Source organism: Diceros bicornis, chromosome 9, assembly GCF_020826845.1.
Source record: "Diceros bicornis minor isolate mBicDic1 chromosome 9, mDicBic1.mat.cur, whole genome shotgun sequence".
Lineage (NCBI taxonomy): Eukaryota > Metazoa > Chordata > Mammalia > Perissodactyla > Rhinocerotidae > Diceros > Diceros bicornis.
The window spans coordinates 35,879,149-35,888,813 of NC_080748.1; the positions used below are offsets into that span (position 1 = coordinate 35,879,149).

Genomic DNA, 9,665 nt, shown 5'->3' on the forward strand with positions numbered 1-9,665 from the left:
TCAGCAAAACAGAAACTCCTTTATTGCAATGACTGCAACGCAAATCTATTTTACAGATCTGGTTTCCTGGCATTTTGGGGGAACACTGGCGTGCTTAGTGCTTTTGTTTTAGGAACAAAACTAAACACTGTAGGGAGTTCACCAAAATCCTCTCCCCTCACCTCCTTTAAAACTAAACTGAGTGAGAGGACCAAATTGCTGCTTTCTTCCCATTTTGGTCTTCCTGGGGTGGTGGCAGTCCCCTGTTCCCATTGTTTGCTTTGCTTTATGTTTGATTCCAACAGAGATCAAAACTACATTTTATGGACTTCTAGTTTGGCAATATGCAGGCAAATGGGAAAACAAGCAACATAAAGCAAATTTCTGCCACAATGCTTTTAATATTGAGACAGATTTTTATCTAACAGAGTCAACAGAATGGAACATGAGTGCACCAGCAGCTCAGGGCTGTAAACACAGCTTCTTGATGACACATCCCCAGGGGGACAAATCATACAGCTTCTATATTATTCAGCTTGTCACTCTACTGGCACAGAACTGATTTTTGCCTCAGAAAATGTCTCTTTTCCAAAACTCCAGCTGTCCTTCATTCATAAAGCAGTGTTTTAATAAGGTGGTTGTTTACTAGGAAACAATGCTAACAGTAATAATGAATCACTAACAATATAGCTTATTCCTTTTCCTAGATGGTCTACTTGCTGCCAAACAGCTGGAGGAAAAGTGGGGGAAAATGCAATCAAGCATTTAAACATCATAGCTGGATGTTTCCAAACATAAGTGTCCAGATGTTTAGCATTGTGGAGGTAATGTGTTTGATTGCTTGTCTTTTTCATGTTTTATCTGGATCTTTTGATATTCTGTAGATAAAGTCATGGACTATTCTTCATTTTTAGTATGCTGAGCAGTTTTTCTGATCATGAACGGCAACCATAATGCTAAAGACTAGCAGAGCCAGGGCAGGCAGAGATTGTGTGAGATGAGGGAAGAGAAGAGGAAGGGATGAGACTCAGACTGTGGTTAAATGGGTCCCTCTCCTGGATAACATGCATGGAAGCATCTGCCTTTTTAAAGGCATCTGCTGAATCAGTTTTCAGACTTCAGTAAAGGGTCATCTAGGAATTAGAAGTTGGGTGGAAGGATCAGATCCTTTTGTCTTCCCTGAGACCCAGAGGCTGAATAACCAGCTGCTTCCTTGGGCTACCCAGTTCTAAGAAAGAAAGCAAATTTTCTGCCATTGATATCGGCTTAAAAAAAAAAATCTGGTCTCACTAAATCGAAGTAGAGTTTTTTGCTTCCTCAGACTAATGCCTCATCAGGCAAAATTAAAAATCTAAAGTAAACAAAATGAAGCACTTTTTCTTTCTAGGATCTCAGAATACTCGACCAAAATCAACACACGCTTCCCTCTGCACTTCTGAGTATTGGTTATCGGTACTTATAATTAGACTCACTGCCAAATGCTCCACTAAATTAAAGCCACTGCAAATTAATGATCTCATCGAAGGTGGCTCAGTTTCAGAACTGGATTCATAGGTCCTGGAGCTAAAATAAATGCAACTCCTAAAGAGTGAAAGAAAAAACAATCATTTACTGACATGTCCCTGCAGGAATCAGCAACATTACAGATCGTGTAAGAGCCAGGAATGGCCTGGTCATATTAATACCGCAGCTTGTTCACTGATTTCATTCAAGATGAGTGGTTACAGAACACTGTGCCCTAATGATGACTCCATGATGAGGCACAACGTCATCATTAACATGTGGGACTGTTTAGCATTTGGAACACTTCACACATAAAGAGAACTTAACACAGGACTATTTATTGTGCTTTAGACAGATGGTTTAATGTTTCTTTAGCCTTCAGCCTGTCATGCCACCCGTGGTTTTCTTCAGCCAAGGGCGTTTAAAAAATAATTGGTCTATAGCAATTTTCTAACAAGACTGACTGCAATATATTTCCCTAAATCTTTTTCTTACCCTTAACTATCCCTTACAGTGGTTTGTGGTTGATAAACCTCCCTGACTGACACTGATTCCTTACATATAAATAATTACCAACACAAAAGGAGCCGAAGGGGCTGAAATTTCATCATTAACAGTTTCTTTGCTATGAGAAACTATTCAGCAATGATTACTTTGGAAAACAGTTCTTCCCTGATTAAATATTGCCTAACTCTGGAGAAGCTGTTCCCTGAGAATCTTTCAATATAGGAAATCATAACCCAACATAGATGGATAACTGTGGGTGGTAAAAGATGCAGGTATGTGTTTGTTTCAAATTGTTAGAGAAGAGCAATTGTCTCTCTGAGGAATATGTAAGTGTGCTTAGGAAGGAATAAAGAGGCTGCGGTTCCCTTGCTCCTACTGTACTATCCAAGTGAGAATCGAGCACACTGCAAAAGCAAGCAGGAGGCATTTTTATAGTGCAAACTTCTATAGGAATCTTAATGACTCCCTGCACTGCCCTGGCCACCGATCAGCTCTCCAGGCCCTTCTGTGGGCTCTTTTAGAGGAACAACGTGACGCGGAGGCCTGGAGACTCTGCGGATTGGCCCGGATGGATGCTTACTTGCATTTTCTTCTCTGTGTAACCTCCCATATAGGGTTCAGAAGAGGTACACTTAGGCCTGGGGCAGATTACCCAGCACAGAGGGTTTAGTGATCAGATGTATTTAAGAGGGCAAGTGTCTCCTGACTGCGCACTCAGGAGGGCTTGAGAGGGCTGGAAGTCTGAGCGCAGAGCCTCCGATTGGCTTTTTCCTGTTTGAGGAACAAAGATATCTCGCTGGAGGCTCAGATTTCCCGTCGACACTTTACACAGGGCTGGATTGGAGTCCTTGCTGCTTCTGTGGCTGCTGGTTGTGTCAGTGTCTTGTACTGAAATTGTCCATTTCTTCACCTATAAGGAAAAAGCCCCCTTGGTGTTTCATCCGACCACATCCTGTTTAATTCCCAGCACGAGGGGCTAGGCCGTTTCTGCCTGATGAAGCAGTTAGTTCAACAGCTTACTGCTCCAGGTGCATAAGGGCAACGGTCAGCTGATCATCCAGGACGCAGGCCTGGACCACGAGCAGCCGTGTGGCCAGGCCTACAGTAACTGCTGGCCTTCGACGTGGCCAGCTTCTCGCAAGACCAGGTCCAGCTCGTGCACGTGGAGGTAGAGGTGAGGGACGTCAACGACCACGAGCCGTGCTTCCCCTGGGCCCAGATCCCTGTGGAGGTGTCCGAGGGCACAACTGTGGACACGTGCATCCCCGTGGAGGTGCCAGTGGACGAGGTCGTGGGCGCCAAGCGGCTGCAGAGCGTCCGCCTGGCGGAGCCGCACAGCCCCTTCCCCGTGGAGACATGCGTGGACGGCGCCCAATGCGCCGACCTGGTGCTGCTACAGGAGCTGGACCGCGAGAGCCAGGCCGCCTACAGCCTGGAGCTGGTGGCCCAGGACGGCGGCCGCCCGCCGCGCTCCGCCACGGCAGCTCTCAGCGTGCGCGTGCTGGACGCCAACGACCACAGCCCGGCCTTCCCGCAGGGCGCGGTGGCCGAAGTGGAGCTGGCGGAGGACGCGCCCGTCGGCTCGCTGCTGCTCGACCTGGACGCGGCCGACCCCGACGAGGGCCCCAACGGGGACGTGGTGTTCGCCTTCGGAGCCCGCACCCCGCCCGAGGCGCGCCGCCTCTTCCGCCTCGACCCGCGCTCGGGCCGCCTTACCCTGGCCGGACCGGTGGACTACGAGCGCCAGGACACCTACGAGCTGGACGTGCGGGCGCAGGACCGCGGCCCCGGGCCTCGCGCCGCCACCTGCAAGGTCATCGTGCGCATCCGCGACGTCAATGACAACGCGCCGGACATCTCTATCACCCCGCTGGCCGCCCTGGGTGCGCCTGCCGCCTCACCTTTCGCCGCCGCCGCCGCTGCCGCTGCTCTCGGAGAGGCGGACGCGGCCTCGTCTACCGGGCCCGGGACGCCAGAGGCCAGCGCCATCTCCCTGGTGCCAGAGGGGGCGGCGCGCGAGAGCCTGGTGGCGCTGGTCAGCACCTCGGACAGGGACTCGGGCGCCAATGGGCAGGTGCGCTGCGCCCTCTACGGGCACGAGCACTTCCGGCTGCAGCCGGCCTACGCGGGCAGCTACCTAGTGGTGACCGCAGCGTCCCTGGACCGCGAGCGCATCGCCGAGTACAATCTGACACTGGTCGCGGAGGACCGCGGCGCGCCCCCGCTGCGCACAGTGCGCCCCTACACGGTACGCGTGAGCGACGAGAACTACAACGCGCCGCTCTTCACACGGCTGGTGTACGAAGTGTCTGCGTGAGAGCAACCTCCTTCCTCCCAACCCCCACCCCCCACCCCGGGCGCCTAATTAGCCCACGGTGTCCGCCAGGGACCGTGACCTCCGCCGCAACGGCCAGGTCACCTACCGACTGCTGGAGGGGGAGGTGGGTCTCGCTGGGGATGTCGTGTCCACCTACGTCTGAGTGGACACCTCCAGCTGGGGAGCTGCGCGCACGACGGTGCTTTGACCGGGAGGAACCAGCAGAGCTGCACCTGGGGCTGGAGGTTCCTCGACGGCTGGGACCGGGCTGTGGTGCGCCCGCCTGTGGAGGACCAGAACGACCACGCGCCTCAGCTGGTGGGCCTGCCCCTCTTCAGTGGCTCAGCCCAGCTGCCTCTGCCCTAGGGTGCTGTCCTGGGCAACCTGCCGACCCGACTGCAGGCAAGGGACGTGGACGAAGGCCCCACGGCCGAGCTGACTTGCACCCTTGTTCGCAGCGACGGCGGTTCCGGGGCTCTAGCGCTACACCAGGCCACGGGTGAGCTGTCCCTGCAGCGCCTCCTGTCCCCGCAGTCCGCCGGCCCGCTGACGGCGGTCGTCGTGGTGCTGGACGGAGGCCCGCCGGCCCTGTCTTGCACGGCCACATTGCTGCTAGTGCCCGCGGACTCGGCGCCACCTAGCGGAGAAGTGGTGCCGGTGTCACTGCTGTCGCCGCCGCCAAACGAAGGAGGGGAGGGCCTCGCGGGGTGGCGCCTAGCGGCGGCCTGACCTCTCCGTGGTCTCGGTCAGTCAGCGGCTGCGGCCTTCTGCTGGTGGCCGTCGTCACCGTGACTCGTTCCTGCCAAGGCGAGGCTAGGACGCGGACGAAGAAGCTTTATGAGCACAGCCCGAGCGTGTGCCACAAGGAGCGGCCGGGCTGACGGAAGTTGCAGAGCGTCAGGAGCAGGCTCTGGGGCCTTCGACCTGAGGTTCTTCGTGGAGACACCGCCCGTTTCCATTTCCGCAAGGCTCGGGAGCGCGAGTCTGCGGAGATTTCCCACTCTGGGGACAGTGTGCTCCTCATCTCAGAGAGGAGCGGGATCCCGTGGGCTCAGGTAGAACACCTCCAGCTCTTTTAGTGTCCTCATTAACATGTAGTAGATTTTCATGCCGGCAGCGTTATGAAAATTCAGTGCCTGATCAGGTTTGGGACTTCAAGTGACTTTATTTTTTATTTGAGATGAGGGATCTTCTCCCTCATCTCCCTCATGAGATGAGGGATGAGGGATGGATTTTTATTCCAGGTGAAGGATGCTGTGCCCGCGCTGTCAGTTTTGATATCTAAGGGTGGAATATTATTAACTGCTGCCCTCACCCCTCTTTTTAAATAGGGTTCAGTCTCAGGTCTTTTCATTCCCTGGTCTGTGTGGAGAGGATAAATCTGCTGCAAGTTTAAGGTAATTTCAGAGTATTTATCGTTATCTCTAAGCAATATGTTTGACGTTTTGTACATTTTTATGGATAACAGAGTAATTCTTTCCTTTTCACTTCCAGAACGCATTCAAATCCGGATGAATTTAGTGTGCAAGATAGTGGAAAAGGAGACAGTGAGTTGAGTGACAGCAGTTCTGATATCAGTAGAGAGGGCTTCAAGAAAGCATCTTTTCGAATGATTGCAAAGCAGGAGGGTAAGTTCAAACCTGTGACTTTGAAGCTGTTCCTCTCAAAGTCATTGTAATACTATATGCCTGAATGAATGAGAAAAAACTAAATGAGTGATCTCAACTGTGCATACGTAGAGGGGATTATGCTGCGTGCTGCTGGATAGAGCTAATGTTTTTTGACCACTGATTATTTAGCTGGTTCTATATATTTTAAGTACTTTACAGTTATTGACTTCTTTATTCCGCATGATAAATCCAGTGAGGTAGGAAACAAAGGCACAGAGTGTTTAAGTAACTTGTCGAGTGTTCCAGTTAAGATCTTAGCCCAGCATTTCTTGTTCTAGATTTCCTGCTCTTAATCACCCTTAATACTCAACAGAGTATGAATAGGTAAATTTCGTACCGGCCAGGATGCCGTTTGCTGGGAGCAGATGAGTATATGGTTTTGTTTGGCTCTGCTTTGTTTAGAAAATCTGGTACCGACACAACATCATGCTATTCAATCCATCTCCTGTAGTGTTTGTGGATTTTGTTTTAGGCCAAAATCTCTGTAATGGTGGCTGCTTCTGGAGGGGTAGCTCCTGTGGGCAAAGGCATAGTCAATTATAAGGTATTTTTGTGTTAGTCTCTAGGAAAGTGGGCACTAGATCTTGAGTCCCTCCAAGAAGACACCTAACTCTCAAAGATGAGTCCTAATGGTATGTCCTACTGATTCAAGCGCCTCTTCACCACAATGGATGTTTTTGTCCAATCTATATTTAGTTCCTTCAAGTTTTTTTTTTTTTAAATGAGATGACACTAGAAGCATCTGCATCCTGGTCCCCTTCTTCTGAATATTCTTTAGTTTGTAAATATCTTTTCTAAAATGAGGCACTGAGAGGTGAACACTGTACTACAGAACCAGTCTCTCTCGTGACCTCCAAATTCGTATATCCAGCCGCCTACTCAATATTTCCATTTGGGTGTTTAATGGACATGCTACATGTTCAAAACTGAACTCTTGATTTCTATTCTCCAAACCTATTCTTCCTCTAACATTTGTATCTCAGTAAATGACACATCTGTTTCACTTATTGCTTGCTCTGGCCCAAATCTTTCATGTCATTGTTTTGTGTTTTTTTTTTCCTGAATAGAGGCATGCTCAAGTACCTCTTTTTTTTTGCAGGGGAAAATTTGCCCTAAGCTAACATCTGTTGCCAATCTGCCTCCTTTTTTCTTCATTCCCCCCCCTGCCCAAAGCCCCAGTACATAGCTGTGTATGGTTGTAAGTTTTTCTGGTTCTTCTATGTGACCCCCCACCACAGCATGGCTACTGACAGACAAGTGGTGTGGTTCTGCACCTGGAAATGAAACCCAGGCTGCTAAAGCAGAGCATGCTGAACTTTAACCATGAGGCCATCAGGGCTGGCTCTGTCTTTTTTGATTTTATCTTCCCACATACAATTTCCAATCCATCAGCAAATCCTTTTGGATTTACTTTGAAAATATATTCTCAATCAGTGCTCTTCTTACTGCCTTCATTGCTGCTACCCTACCCCAGGCACTATCATCTCTTGCTTGAGCCACTGCAGTGGCCTGAAAACTGGCCTCTCTGCTTCTGCACTTGCTCTCTTGCAGTCTGCTCTCCATACAGGAACTGGAGTGATCCTCTTACTTCATGAATCAGATCACATTACTCAACTCTCTAAAGATTTCTCTCTTAAAATGAAATCCAAAATCCTTATCACGGTGTCCCAGTCACCTCTGCTGTGTAAGAAACTAGCCCAAAATGTGGCAGCTTAAAACAATCATTTTGTTATGCTTATATATTCTCTGGGTCAATTTGGACAGGACATAGCAGGGACGGCTTGTTTCTGCTTCAGTGTCTGAGGCCCTAGCTAAGAAGCTGTGATGGGTCGTGGCTGGAATCATCTGAACGCTTATTTAGTCACATGTCTGGCATGTGGACTAGGATAACACAAATTCTAGGACTGCTGACTTGGGGGTGGGAGGGGAGGCTACATGTGCCCTTTACATGTGGCTCAATTTTCTCGCAGCATGGCAGCCTCAGGAAAGTCTCGTGGAAACTCCGGGTTGCAAACATGGATGTTCCACCAAACAAGAGAGACATCATAACCTCTTTTATGACCCAGTCATTTCTGGTCCAAGCAGTCTTAAGCCCACCCAGATTCAAAAGGAGAGGACAAAGGCCCCAACTCTACACCGGAAAATTAGTAAAGAATTTTGGGGCCATATTTCTAAACAAGTCACACATGGCCCATAAAGTCCTACATTATCTGGCCCCTGGCTGCTTCTCCCACCTGAGTTCTTACCACTCTTCCCCTTGATAATGTAGGTAATTTTATTGGCTTTCTTTTTCTTGAATACACTGAGCATATCTCTGTCTCAGACCTCAGGGTCTTGCTGTTCCCTCTGCCTGGTAAGCTCTTTCTCGAGACGTCCATATTGTTTCCTTCTTGCTCTCATTTAGGCCTTTGCTCAAATGTGCATTTTCTCAAAGAGGTCTTCCATACCTCAAATTGCCTCTCCCCTGTCACTCTCCAACCTGCTTTATTTTACTTCATAGCATTTATCACTGCCTCACATGATTTTATGTATTTATTTGTGTATTATTTGTTCCCTGTTCCAGGTTGAATCACCAGCATCAAATATGTACTAAAAATAATTACTGAATGGATGAATGAAGGTGTAGTCTAACCAGCATATACATTGCAACTCTATGACTACGCCTGATGATAATATCACATTTTATTTTATTTATTTATTTATTTTTGTGAGGAGATAAGCCCTGTGCTAACATCTGCCGGTCCTCCTCTTTTTTTGCTGAGGAAGACTGGCCCTGGGCTAACATCTGTGCCCATCTTCCTCCACTTGATATGGGACGCCACCACAACATGGCTTGCCAAGCAGTGTGTCAGTGTGTGCCCGGGATCCGAACTGGAGAACCCCAGGCCGCCGCAGCAGAGTGCACGCACTGAACCACTTGCACCACCGGGCCGGCCCCTAATATCACATTTTAGATTCGGGTAAAATTGTGTCAGTGATTTTATTTATTTATTTATTTTTTGAGGAAGATTGGCCCTGAACTAACATCTGTTGCCAATCTTCCTCCTTTTCTTTTCTTTTTTCTCCCCAAAGCCCCAGTAGATAGTTGTATGTCATGGTTGTATATCCTTCTAGTTCTTTTATGTGGGATGCCGCCTCAGCATGGCTTGGTGAGCGGTGTGTAGGTCTGCGCCTGGACTCCGAACCGGCAAACCCTAGGCCGCTGAAGTGGAATGCGCAAACTTAACCCCTATGCCACCAGGCTGGTTCCTGTTTCAGTGTTTTTAGAAGTTCCATTGTGCTGTGTTATTTTCTTGAAAATTTGAGTGTCATCTTAAAACTTGATTTTATGGTAAATTTATCTTTACAGATCATTTAATGTTAAATTAGCCTTTTCAAAAAAATCAAATTCCTGGAACTCCTACTGTTTATTCTCTATTCAGAGAATAACCAGTTTCTTCTTGCCTTAATTCGGTTTCCTCTTCATAACAACAGGCAGGCTCTCTGAATTCATGATAGCTCAAGGTGCTGCCATGGCAAACGAGCCTGTGACCAAGGCAATGCATTTGATCTGAGAGAGTATAGTTTCTTGGTAATAACAATGACGACATTTCCTCTTACCTATAGTCAACAGCTACATTTTATTTATGGATTAAGCATTTATACAGCACTTACTATGTGCCAGGAACTGTTCTAGGTGTTTTACAAAT

The 9,665-nt window shown here is 48.7% G+C and overlaps 1 pseudogene; it reads left to right on the forward strand.

The window, feature by feature from the left end:
- LOC131409988 (protocadherin-8-like) overlaps window positions 1-5,035 on the forward strand; it is a 46,883-nt pseudogene extending 41,848 nt beyond the window's left edge.
- The last annotated feature ends 4,630 nt before the right edge of the window (window positions 5,036-9,665 follow it).